Source organism: Apium graveolens, chromosome 6 (genome assembly GCF_009905375.1).
Source record: "Apium graveolens cultivar Ventura chromosome 6, ASM990537v1, whole genome shotgun sequence".
Taxonomy (NCBI): domain Eukaryota; kingdom Viridiplantae; phylum Streptophyta; class Magnoliopsida; order Apiales; family Apiaceae; genus Apium; species Apium graveolens.
In genome coordinates, this window is record NC_133652.1 from 37,564,812 (window position 1) to 37,578,644 (window position 13,833).

The window sequence follows — 13,833 nt, forward strand, 5'->3', positions numbered from 1 at the left end:
TCCCGATCCTCAGGGATAGGATCCAAACCTCGTATATAGGGGGGCGACCGCCCTCGTGCTTCGCTTCGCCCAGCATATCCACTTCCTCCAACCTCAGGGTGAAGGGGCATCCCATAAGGGGGGTTAGTAGTAACAATAGTTGAATATTCATACCCGACGGGTCGAGAATTCACAGGTATATGTATTTGTTGAACTTGAGGATTCGTACCTTGAATAATCGGGGGAGTTGTCCCTTGTGGCTGAGGATGAGTTGCCCCTGTCTGGGCTTCCCCCTGAGTAGATGCATAAGTTGAATGGGGAGGAACCTCCACGGTTGATGAAATCACCTGGGTTGTCCCTGATGGTGTTCCCTCCTCCAGAGTGCTGGTTGTTCTCCGTGTTCTCGCCATGGTTGTTGTTGCGTTTTTCCCACAGACGGCGCCAAATGTTATGGATAAGAAATCAAGGTTATTACTTGCTGTATTTAATACTAAGATTCGGGAGCTCAAGGCCCTTAATGGCTGCTCTCGTGTTTTGTGACTCAATCTGCCTTTACGAGATGCCTACGTATCTCTGTGAATTAGAGAATCAAGCCAAAAAACGTAGTTCTGATTTGTGGGGTGAGGCCCCTTATATAGATGTGGGAGTCCTTGAATTGGACTTGGTATAGGAGACTTGGTGGACAAGCCTCTGAATTAGGATAGACTTAGGAGTCCTAGGAAGTAGGAAGCTGATCCCTTATCCTTTTAGGTCCCCTTGAGGCTAATCTATAAGGATTTATATCCTTATCGGGACTCTTCTCAATAGCTGATTTTTCCCTTATTAATTAATTACGAAATTAATTAATAATCAGGGCTTTTGGGCCTTTTTTATTCCACCATGCCTGATCTGGTCCATCAGGCTTAACCTTTCTGGTCTGAATATTATACATCTTATTATTGGGTCCAGCAACCCATTATTAATAAAATCAGGACTTATTTATCCCTATCACCTAGCTTCAATCTCCCCCTTAGGCTTGTTAGCATGCAAGATGAGAGGTGCAGGGATTTTAGGCCTAATAGCTTCTGAAAGTGCAGACAAAGGGATGTTGACTGCACCCATGATGGCTCCCAAAGACACAAAATTCTGCATTTATAGATGCTTATTGGAGTCCACCAAGGTTTGAATATCAGCCTGTTGACTTTAAACCAGAGCTGTGAGTCATGACACTTTAGTTGTTAATGACTCATTGACTGACTTCAAGGTGGAGACCTGAGTCTGGAGAGCTTGAATTTTCAAGTTGGTTGATGTTGATAGTGGTTGTTGAGAGCTTGAAGATAGAGAGTTGGCAAAAGTAGCTTGCACAGTTTCCTTGATTCCTTCCATCAAAAGAGCAGATGGCTCATATCTAGCCTAATGGAGTTGATCCAGTTTGACCCTAATGTCATTAGTATCAGTGATTTGTTGCTGGACAACTTCATACAGAGCTATAAATGACTCCCTGAGATTCTTGATGCTCTTGTCTATAGATGATAAATCAAACTTTACCATTTGATCTGAAAATTTAGAGAATTTTTGCTTGATTTCCACCTGAGAAGGAACGATCTCATCTAACTTGTCCTTGATTAGTTTCCTTGTTCTGTCTTGATGATCAGTCAATTATAGTTTTAGAGTTTTACCAAAGAGATGAAAAGCTTTAAGTTGAGCTTTGTAGACCTCAGTGACTGCATCATACACTAATTGTGAAGTTAGAGATTTGGCATTGCTCCCAAGAATGGTCAAGTACTCTTCTATGAACCTTGCTAAAACTTCATCCATCTCTAAACTGAAGTTTTTGTCCATCCAGACATCATAGTTAGCATCTTGTTCAATTACATTTACAATTTTATCCTGCTGTTCTTGAACCTATGTCTGATAGGAAAGCATGATAGCTTAGTAATCTTGATTAGACATGTCTGAGGTAAGAAGCTATTGTGAGATTTGAGCAAGTCCATAGAATTGATCAACTAATAGATCATTGATAGTTGTAGGTTGAGCTTCTGTCTCCTGTAGCCATTGAGAGATCAAGCGAGGTTGTGGTTGAGAAGGGTTGGAGTTGGATGGCTGGTCTGTTGGGTGCGAAGTGGAGGGTAGAGATTCAATGGAACCACATGTGACAGATGTCACAGTTTGACTCACAGGTTAAACTGTGATTATGAAAGTTTGTTGTTCTCCACTTGTGGTGGGAACCTCCATTGGAATTGGAGGGGAGTTGACTAGATTACTGTCATGTACTCTAGCCTCAAACCCTTGTACTTCTTTCAAAGTACTGTCACTTGAATGTGATGTACTTGCCTCCCCCATAGCAGGATCATTGGCAATTGAACTCCTAGCTACAATTGTGAGTGCAATTCCATCTAGGGTTTTGAGGGGAGTTGTTCCTGTAAGAGGAACCTCCAATTAAATTTGAGAGGATTTAGATAGCTTCCCCTCAGGAGTACTACCCTCAAACCTTACAATCTTTGAAGGTTGATTCCCATGAAGGTGCATTGGAAACTACCACAGGGACTTTAGTAAAAACTGATGACACCCCTGTTTTTCTCTTGGTGTCATCAAGGTCTACCCCAACATGTAGCCTCTCACCAACTAAATTTGGTTCCTGGGTGGTGAGCACAGTTTCTTGAACCATGTCACTAGATGTTGGCAACACTTGAGAATTAGATTCAAGTGTTTGATTAAATGAAGAAGAAATTTTAGAAATTAGGGTTTGAATTTTAGAGTTGAGTGTTGGCAGCTCCCCCTGAGTAGAAGAGGGAGCTTCAAAAGATAAGCTCTCTTTGTGTGTGCCATCCTTATTTCTTCTTTCATACACTTGAATTTGGTCAAGTATTGGTGTCGACTCTTTACATGATGCATTTGGGTGAATGCTTTGTTAAATAGAGACACCCTGTTGAGAGTATGCCTCTAGAGTCATTTTAATTCCCTGGTTTACAACTACATCCTGTTGGGAGGGTGCATAGGTGGCTTGAGTGGTCAACTCAGTTTGTTTTGCCTTCTTTGGTTTTCTGACTAGGTGAGACTCAAGTTCTGTATTATCCTCACCACTCTCAGTAACTACTTTCAAGGGTGCCTGCTTCCTCTTCTTTTTGTCACTTCAACCTTTTGAGAGGATGAAGTGGTTGGTTTCCTAGCTTCTAGTGGTATAGAAGGAAGGGTCTTAACTTGGAAAGGCCCCTGTTGGTTGTCCTGTGTTTGTACTTCCACAGAGACATGATCCATTGCTGCACTAGATTCAATATTAGACCTCGCACTACAAGAAAAATGTTAGTAGACATCACACATTAGACATCGGTCACTGATACTACCGATGTTTAAAAGATAATAGACATCATCTCGCATTAATTCGATGTCTTTCTATTTTTAAGACATCGTTTATTTAAGAACGGATGTCTTAAGTTCACTTTTAAAAAATCTGAATAGGCGGCCTCCCCAATTATTTTCCCCATTAATCAAATATTTCCCCTTTAACCAAATTTTTACTCCCTCCTTACCCATTTTTTGTTTCCCACTTTTGCAGTCTCTCGATGCTGCCTCTCTCTCAACTCTCTCTCCTTTATTTCTCTATCTCTCCCGGTTCTCTCTCTCTCTCACTACTCTCTCTCTCTCTCACACACACATACACCCACACACACACCACTGCTCACCACCTCCGCTCTACACTTTCCGCTCAGTTTTCTATACTCTCTCCGCTCATCAGCTATCTCTCTGTTTTTATTAGGTTTTTCTCTTCTCCTTTTCATATTATAAAGTGAAATTAATTGGTCTTCTCTGCATTTAGTTTTAATTAGGAGTTTTTTTTAAGCTGAAACCCTAATTTATTTAAATTGGGGGTTTTGGAAATTGAAACCCTAATTTACTTATTTGAATTCTTTTAATAGATTTGACTTTGCTTGTGATGGAACATGTTTAAATTTGTACAGTTCCATCAGTATTCAAAGTGGAAGCATCAATTTATGGGCTTTCGAGTGCAAAAGTTTAGAAGGAAAGAAGATCCCATCAATCCAAGGTTTATTATCTTGAACAAAAATCATACGTCTATGTTTCTACTATTATAAGTTTGACATTAATTATAGAAATTTAGTTAAGATGAACAATCGTACTGTTGGAATGTTAAATGTGATATTGGTATTGGTTGTGTTGAAGCCCTTATTGTTAGTACCTTTTTTATTTTTTAAAATTCTTGTATTCTAGTTATGTTGAAACCCATATTTGTCGTCACTGTTGATAGTTCTGGCATGTGGATTTTGGTTGACTCCCGGGGACTCTGAAGAGTTTCTGATTGTGATGGCAAAATTATGTTACAAAGTCTCAGATGATGATGTTATTCGTGTAACTAATCATGTACACTCTTTCAATGGCTTTCTTTTACAAAAGTACAAGCAAAATTTCATGAACAGTTGTCATTAATATCTGAAAATTTGCGTATTTTAGTTGAGTAGTTTAAAATTTATATTCAAGCCTTTTTATTGACTCCTACTTAAGTGCATTGTTACTAATATCGCTACTTTACAGCTGAAATCATCTTTGCTTATCCACAGTTTTTGAAGATATGAAAGTCTCGAAACTATCATGGACTTTTAACAGATTTGTTATTGTATGCAACTTTCGAGTATAAATTCCTTTTATCCAGAAGTCTAGAACTAGTTTTGTTAGTTATATTTGTGTGTTTGTGTTATTCCTTTGTCGGAATTCAGTTGCTAGATAATATTGCAAGGTGTGCATTTGTTAATAAGGTCCTTGACTCAGCTAATAAATTTCTGCTTTCCACTGTTACAGGATGTTAGATATATTTGATAATGTCATGTCTAATATGATTTATGTTTAGTTTTTAGATCTTACTTAAATAGGACAAATCAGTACTTAACTGAAATCAGCACTTATACTGAAGTCAGAACTTAAGTCGTCAGTACTTAAGGTTCAGGAGATATTTATCAGAAGATAATATCAGGACTTAAAGGAAACGTTCAGATAAGGAAGGCAGTCGATTGAAAGGAAAAGAAGATCAAGACAAACGTAAGAAGAGATATGCATGAAGAAGGAATTTCGTGAAGAATGGAATACTTGAAAGAAAAGATATCTGATTGATATATTTTAGGAAGCAGAATTATATTCCATATCAATTAACGATTATCTTGTAATTGTGTAGTATATAAACACAGACATAGGGTTTACACTATACGTGTTATCATTATCGAGAAGATTATTATTTGTAACCCTAGCAGCTCTCGTGATATTTGTTTATCACTGAGAGAGGACAGTTCTATACTGTAACAGATTTTATTGTTTTGAATAAAGTTTGTTTTCTGTTACTTGAGTTATTAAAGTTCAATTTGATTGTGCTATACACTGTATTCACCCCCCTCTACAGTGTGTGTGACCTAACAAGTGGTATCAGAGCCTATCTGTTAACACACAAACAGTTTAAGATCCGAAAACAATCATGTCTGAAGTAGAAACTCCAACTAAGCCCACCAAAACTGAAGAACCTCCAAAGACACAAATCCAAAGACGATATAAGACGATTAGAGTTCCCATATTGAGACCATCTGAATATCCCATATGGAAGGTGAGGATGACCATATTTCTGGAAGCTACAGATCCAGAATATCTTGATAGAATCAAGGAAGGGCCTCACAAACCAACCAAGCTCGCTGTTGCAGTTGCAGGTGAAGCATCAAAGTCTGTACCAAAGGAGAAGAGTGATTACACTGCTGAAGATATCGCATCAATTGCTAAGGATGCTAAGATACGACACTTACTGCATAGTGCCATTGATAATGTAATGTCAAACAGGGTAATAAACTGCAAGACTGCAAAGGAGATATGGGATTCCTTGGAAACAAGATGTCAGGGAACTGATACGATTTAGAAGAACAGGAAGAAAATACTCACTCAAGAGTATGAACACTTTGACTCAATGGCTAATGAGTCATTGACTGATTTATATGATAGATTTGTCAAACTCTTGATTGACTTGTCACCGGTTGATAAGGAGTATGATCTTGAAGATTCAAACCTTAAATTCCTGTTGGCTCTTCCTGAAATCTGGGATTTGAAGGCAACAACAATAAGAGAGAACTATAATCTTGATGAAACAACTCTTGATGAAATTTATGGGATGCTCAAGACTCATGAACTTGAGATAGAACAAAGAAGCAAGAGGAAAGGAGGAAAGTTAAGAATAGTTGCTCTTAAGGCTGAAGAAGAATCCCCCAAGGCAGCTACCTCAAGGAAAGGCAAGGGTAAAGCTCTCTTCATAAAGTCTGATACTGAGTCATCAAGTTCTGATAGTGATGATGACTTAGAATCTGAAAGCTTGCCTGAGACGGATGCTGATGAAGAGATGATGAAGCTGTGTGCCCTTATGGTGGAAGGAATCACAAAGATTGCATACAGGAAGTTCAGGAAGGAAAAGAAGTTTTCCAGGAAAGGTGCAATTCTGATAAGAAGAATTTCAGAAAATCTGAGGGCAAAGGAGGAAAGTCTGACAGAGGAGATTATACAAATGTCAAATGCTACAACTGTGGTGAGAAAGGCCACATATCTCCTGATTGCAAGAAAATGAAGAGTGACAAAGGCAAGGCTCTTGTCACAAAGAACAAAAGCTGGACAGACACCTCAGATTTTGAAAGTGAGGAGAATTATGCCTTGATGGCAAATGCTGATATGGCAAGTGCTAAAAGCAGTTCTGAAGCTGCTGAGTTAAAAGTACCTCAAACTACTTATGCCTTTCATACTGATGATATTAATGAGTTGAGAAGATATCTTAAAACCATGTTCATTAGCTATAGAAATCAAACCTTAACATGTGAAAGATTAACTTCTGAAAATCTTGCTTGTAAAAAGAGGAATGATTATTTGGAAAAAGAGTTAGTCATGTTCCATCAAACTCAGAAAGATAGAAATGATGCTTTCTATATTAGGGATGAAGTACTTAAAATGAATGAATCTCTAAAAGCTGAGTTAGAAAAGGAAAGAGAGATTATCAGGACTTGGACCAACTCTGAAAGAACAACTCAGAATTTGTTAAGTAGTAAAAACTGGAAAGAGGGCTTAGGTTATGGAGAGGATAAGAATGATAAAGGAACTGTAGATATTAAGCCTATTGTTGTTAAACAAAAGCCAAAGTTAAAACCTGTTAAGTTTGTAGCTGTAAAGTCTGATACTGATACATCAGAAGTTAAAAAGGAATTAACTTCTGACAAACTAAAACAGGAAAAGACAACTGAAGTAAACGTAGGCTTAATGACAAAGAAGCAGCTTAAGCATAAGCTGAAAGATGTTAAGAATGCAAACAAGGTAAAATCACCTAGGAAAAATAGGAATGGAAAGGAAGGTGTGAATAAAAGCAATGATTATAAGCCTGTTCCTGATGCTCCTAGAAAAATATGTCATAACTGTGGAAGTTCTAATCATCTGGCTTCTTTTTGCAGGAAGAATAAGAATATAAACTCCTTACCTTCAAAGTCAAGAGTTAAGAGTCAGTCTGTTAGATATAAGCCACAAAATCCTTGTTTTCATTGTGGTAGTTTATGGCATTCCATTTATACTTGTAAGGAATATCATAGTTGTACTATGATTATTATCAAATAAAATCTTATTTAAAGAAAGTTACCATTGTTCCTTCTAGTGTAAGTTCTGATCCAAAGTCTGATAGTGTAAATTCTGATAAGAAAAATGTTAACATAAACTCTGATGCTAAATCCGCTGTAAATGTTAACAAACTTAATAAGGCCAAAGGATCCAAGAAAGTCTGGGTCCTTAAAACTAATCATTAGTGGTCTTTGTGATTGCAGGGCAACAGGAAAATATCCTAGTTCTGGACAGTGGATGTTCAGGACATATGACTGGAAATAAAGCCCTGCTATCAGACTTTGTGGAGAAGGCTGGCCCAAGCGTTTCTTATGGAGATGGCAACATTGGAAAAATATTGGGATATGGCAATATCAATCTTGGGAATGTCATAATTAAAGAAGTAGCTCTAGTCTCAGGACTTAAACACAATCTGCTGAGTGTTAGTCAAATCTGTGACAGAGGTTATCATGTGGATTTCTTTGAAGAACACTGTGAAGTTGTAAGTAAATCTACGGTAAAAGTTGTTCTGAAAGGATACAGGCGTGGTAACATTTATGAAGCCAAGCTTTCAACAAGTACTGATGGTTCTGCAATTTGTCTGATGAGTAGAGCATCAATTGAAGAAAGCTGGAATTGGCACAAGAAACTCTCTCATTTAAATTTCAACAATATAAATGAATTAGTCAAGAAAGATCTTGTGAGAGGACTGCCAAAGTCAGTATTTGCTCCTGATGGCCTTTGTGATTCTTGTCAGAAGGCTAAACATTGGAAATCCTCATTCAAGAGCAAGACTGAATCATCAATTCTTGAGCCTTATCACCTACTACACGTTGATCTATTTGGTCCAGTAAATGTCATGTCTATTGCAAAGAAGAAATATGCTATGGTCATAGTGGATGAGTTCACCAGATATACATAGGTGTATTTCTTGCAGACAAAAAGTGAAACTGCATCTATCTTGATTGATCATGTCAGGCAACTGGATAAATTGGTCAAAGATTCTGTGAAGATAATAAGAAGTGATAATGGTACTGAGTTCAAGAATTTGATAATGGAATAGTTCTGCAAAAACCATGGAATCAAGCAGGAATTTTTTGCTCCTGGAACTCCACAGCAAAATGGGTTGTTGAAAGAAAGAATAAAACTCTCATTGAAGCTGTACGAACAATGCTTGATGAAGCAAAGCTTCCAACCTATTTCTGGGCTGAAGCTGTGTAGACTGCTTGTTTTACTCAGAATGCAACACTCATTAACAAGCAAGGAAAGACACCATATGAGATGGTGAAGAAAAAGAAGCCAAATCTGAAGTATTTCCACGTATTTGGATGCAAGTGTTTTGTTCTTAAGACTCATCCTGAACAGCTATCCAAATTTGATCTAAAAGCTGATGAAGGAATCTTTGTTGGATATCCACTTTCCACAAAAGCCTTCAGAGTCTATAACTTGAGAACAAGGGTGGTCATGGAATCTATCAATGTCTCTTTTGATGATAAGAAGATTACTGGACTTGAAGATTTCAATGAGCACGATCAGCTGAGATTTGAAAATGAAGACTTAAATTCTGATACTGAAAATCCTGACATTCTAAATCCTGATACTGGAAACTCTGATGGATTAAAGTCTGATGTTATTGAAACTGTGGTGACTACGCCAAAGGAAGATGCACCTATGCAGGGGGAACATACTCAAGATACAACCACATCTCAAGAAGCATTAGAACATACATCTGGCTCTTCAAGTTCTGATTCGACAAGTTCTGATAAGCCAAGTTCTGATAATTTTGAAAACTTAAATTCTGAAGAATCCAACTCAGAGAGCATAGTTTTAGGTGGAGCATCAGAAAATGTTGATGAAGATAGCATGGATCATGGGGGAGCATCCAGTTCTAGAGAAAACCTTCCATCTGCAAGGAAGTGGACTAAATCACATACACCTGACTTAATAATTAGAAATCCTGATGCAGGTGTCAGAACTAGAACAGCTACTTCAAGTGAATGTCTTTACAATTCTTTTCTTTCTCAGACTGAACCAAAGAAAGTGAAAGAAGCTCTTTAAGATGCTGATTGGGTGCAAGTAATGCAGGAAGAGTTAAATGAATTTGAAAGAAACAAAGTCTGGACCCTAGTGCCAAGACCAAAGAACAGATCTGTTGTTGGTACAAAGTGGGTATTCAGAAACAAAACTGATAGTGATGGCATAATTACAAGAAATAAAGCAAGGTTGGTTGCAAAAGGATATTCTCAACAGGAGGGAATTGATTATGATGAAACATTTGCACCAGTTAATAGATTGGAAGCCATAAGGATATTTTTGGCTTATGCTGCTCACAAAAAGTTTACAGTCTTTTAAATGGATGTGAAAAAGTGCTTTTCTCAATGGAGAATTGGAGGAGGAAGTATATGTTGAACAACCTCTAGGCTTTGTAGATTCCAAATATCCTAATCATGTCTACAGGCTTGATAAAGCACTTTATGGCCTTAAGCAAGCTCCAAGAGCATGGTATGAGACATTAGCTCAGTTTCTTCTGGAAAGTGGATTTAACAGAGGAACTATAGACAAAACATTGTTCTACCTCAACCATGGAAATGACTTACTTCTGGTCCAGATATATGTTGATGATATCATCTTTGGTTCTACAAATGATAGACTTTGCAAGAAGTTTGCCAAACTGATGCTCAAGATATCAAATGAGTATGATGGGGGAACTTAGCTATTTTCTGGGCCTTCAAGTCAAGCAGAATGAAGAAGGCACTTTTATTTGTCAAACCAAGTACACCAAAAATTTGCTGAAGAAATTTGGAATGCAAGATTGTTCGAGTGCATCCACTCCCATGGCCACTGCAACAAAACTGGATAAAGATACTGGTAAATCAGTAGATATTACTGATTATAGAGGTATGATTGGCTCTCTACTCTATCTAACTGCTAGTAGACCTGATATCATGTATGCTACCTGTCTTTGTGCAAGATTCCAAGCAGATCCAAGAGAACCTCACTTAACAGTTGTGAAAAGAATTTTCAAGTATCTTAAAGGAATAGCTGATCTGGGATTGTGGTATCCCAGAGAATCAGATTTTAAACTAATAGGTTACTCAGATGTAGATTTTGCAGGTTGCAAAATTGACAGGAAAAGCACAAGTGGAAGCTGCCAATTTCTTGGAGGAAGATTGGTTTCTTGGTTTAGCAAGAAACAAAAGTCAATTTCCACATCAACTGCAGAAGCAGAGTACATTGCTGAAGGAAGCTGTTATGCACAGATTCTTTGGATGAAGAATCAGTTACTGGATTATGGGTTAACATATTTTAAAATACCTATTTACTGTGATAATCAAAGTGCTATTGCTATGACAGGTAATCCAGTTCAACACTCAATGACAAAGCACATCAGCATCAGGTACCACATCATAAGGGAACATGTGGATGAAGGTACATTGGAATTGCACTTTGTTCTAATAGATCAACAACTAGCAGATATCTTCACAAAACCACTATGTGAAGCTACCTTTACAAGATTGGTAAATGAACTTGGAATGGTTTCATGTTCTTTCTCTAAATCTGCTTAGCTTTTGTTCTGATGCATCAGACTTTATGATCAGTATTTGCAGATATTACTCTCTTTGTGCATTCTGTGCTTAATTAAAAATTGCTTAAGTACTGATTATTGTCTGATGTGAATTTCTAAACTCTGATCGTGACATGACTGTTTCTGTGACTATTCAATCCTATGAGGATAAATGTGCTAGATGCTGACCTAGTAGTCTCTAATATACTAGAGATCCCATGTTAGAAGTAATTATTTATGTGGAAATCTATTGACACAAGCAAATTCTGATATTGAGCTTAGTCACGTTTACTTTGTCTATCTTATTACTAAGTCAAAAACTAGAATAATACTTCTCATCTGTTAAGTTCTGATGTTAGTAAATCTGATGAATGTACTAAGTGCTGATAAACCTCACTCATCAAAAGAAATAGTAAAATAAACATGAAATAAAAATCAGGTACTCCTTTGAGATCTAGAGTAAAACATGTGGAAGGGACGACCCAAGTGCATTGCTGGTATTAAGTAATATGCATCAGAAAAGCAAATAATTATTTTTCTTGGTGACTTTTCACACTCTATGATTACTAGAGAAATACTCTGATAAAAGCATAAATTCTGATAAGCAGTCGTGACTCACTTACACGGAGAAGCCACTGTAAATTGGAATTTCAAAAGATGCATAAAATAAGCACAAAACTGTTGAGGTGGACTCATGCATAAACTCATTCAATAGTAGGCTTCAGAATAATGACAGATTTTAAGTAAAGTTCTTAGTTATGCCTTATTTCGAAGATATACAAGTGAATCAGACTTTACTCTTTGTCTGATATTTTGCTTAATGCACACACTTGCACTCCATATGAATGAAGAAAATTACTGTGACGATCAATGTTGTTTTAGATGAACAGTTTATGTGTCAGATTGTATAAATTCTGAGGACAAGTTCTGCTGGAAGTTCTGATAAATAAGTTCTGAAGAACCGAACATAGAATTTGTGTGAAGAATCACAAAGATAGGCATTCATTTTTCGAGTTAAGAAATCATGTTCTGATGACTGTTAAGTTCTGATATAAGTCTAAGTGCTGATATTAAATTCTGATCCTCTACTTGACTTATTTGTGGTTAAAATCTGAAACAGTCTTATTTTAAATCAGAATATGAACGGGTAAGATATTAACAGTCAATACAATTAGGGTTAGTAGAACACGTACATGCACAGTGTTGGATTTTAATCGCAGCGGAGGCATGGTAAAACACTTTTACACATATAAAAATCCAAATAAAAGCATATAAATCGTGGTAAAAATATATGGATCGATTACTAACCTTTAATATGCGATCCAAAAGCAACGATCGGAGATCCTTAGCAGCTGATCCTCAAACGTGAAGCACTCCACCGGTATCCACCAAGAAAACGACGTTAAGGAGGAGGAGAAGGTGGAGAGAATAAGGTTTTATAAAATTTTGGGGTTAGAATAAAAATAGGGTTTATAATAGTGTATTTATAGGCAAAATTTTCAGCTGAAATTTTCCCATAAATATTATTATTATTATCCCATTTATTATTCTCATTAATAATTAAAACAACTTTTAATTATTAATCCTTTTTCTAAACACTTTAGAAATAATTCTCTCTCTTGATTTAATTTCCAAAAATTAAATCCTTAATTAATAATATTAAGAACTTTTCTTAATTAATTTGTAATCAATTAAATCTCATTTAATCAATTATTAAATTTTCCAATTAATTATTTATTTCATAAATAAATAATTATTAGCCATTATTAATTAATTCCTCCACCATTAAATCATTCTCTTTTTATGGTGTGACCCTGTAGGTTCAATATTAAGCCGGTAGTAGAAATAAATAATAATAAAACTATTTTATCATTATTTATATAAATTCTCTAATTTATTAAATATGATTAATTAATTAATCATATTTATTCTACATCATGAGGGATACTTCTCAGCATATCGCGACTATCCGGATAATATGAATTCACTGCTTAGAATACCAAGAACCTATTCAGTGAATAGTAACCGTACAATAAACTCCTTCTACCCTACAATGTCCCGATTAAATATAAGGCATAGATCTCGTGTCAAGCCTATCTAATTCAATCACTTGCTTACCATTTACTATGCTTAGTTTTATGCAAATTAGAAACTCCTTTCTAATTTCATTCACTCTGGCCAGAGATTCCTGAACTAGCATAAGTGGATCAGCCTTGAACATTCGCTTCCTTCACTGGAAGGGGTAGATCCTTTATTGATCATACACTATCTTCGTGTACAAATTCCTATACCCAGTAGAGCCCTAATAATTGTCCCTGGAGACTAAGAACTAAACCAAAGCATAGTTCAGTGTACACAAGATGACTATGATGACCTCAAGTCTAAGGATACTTGTACAACTATCACTATGTGAACAACTGCTGACACGTGAGTGAACTCCATCAGTTGTTCAGCTGTGCGAGTCATGTTCAGTGAACTTATTCTATAATAAGCACCTACATACTAGCTATAGTGTCACCACACAAATGTCTATGAGAACATACATCCTTCATAATGAAGCAAGCATAGTATGTACCGATCTTTGCGAATTATTAATTACCAGTTAGTAATCCTATGATCAGGAACTATTTAAGTTTAGAGTTATCATCTTTTAGGTCTCACTATTATGATCTCATCATAATCCATAAAAAGCTTTACTC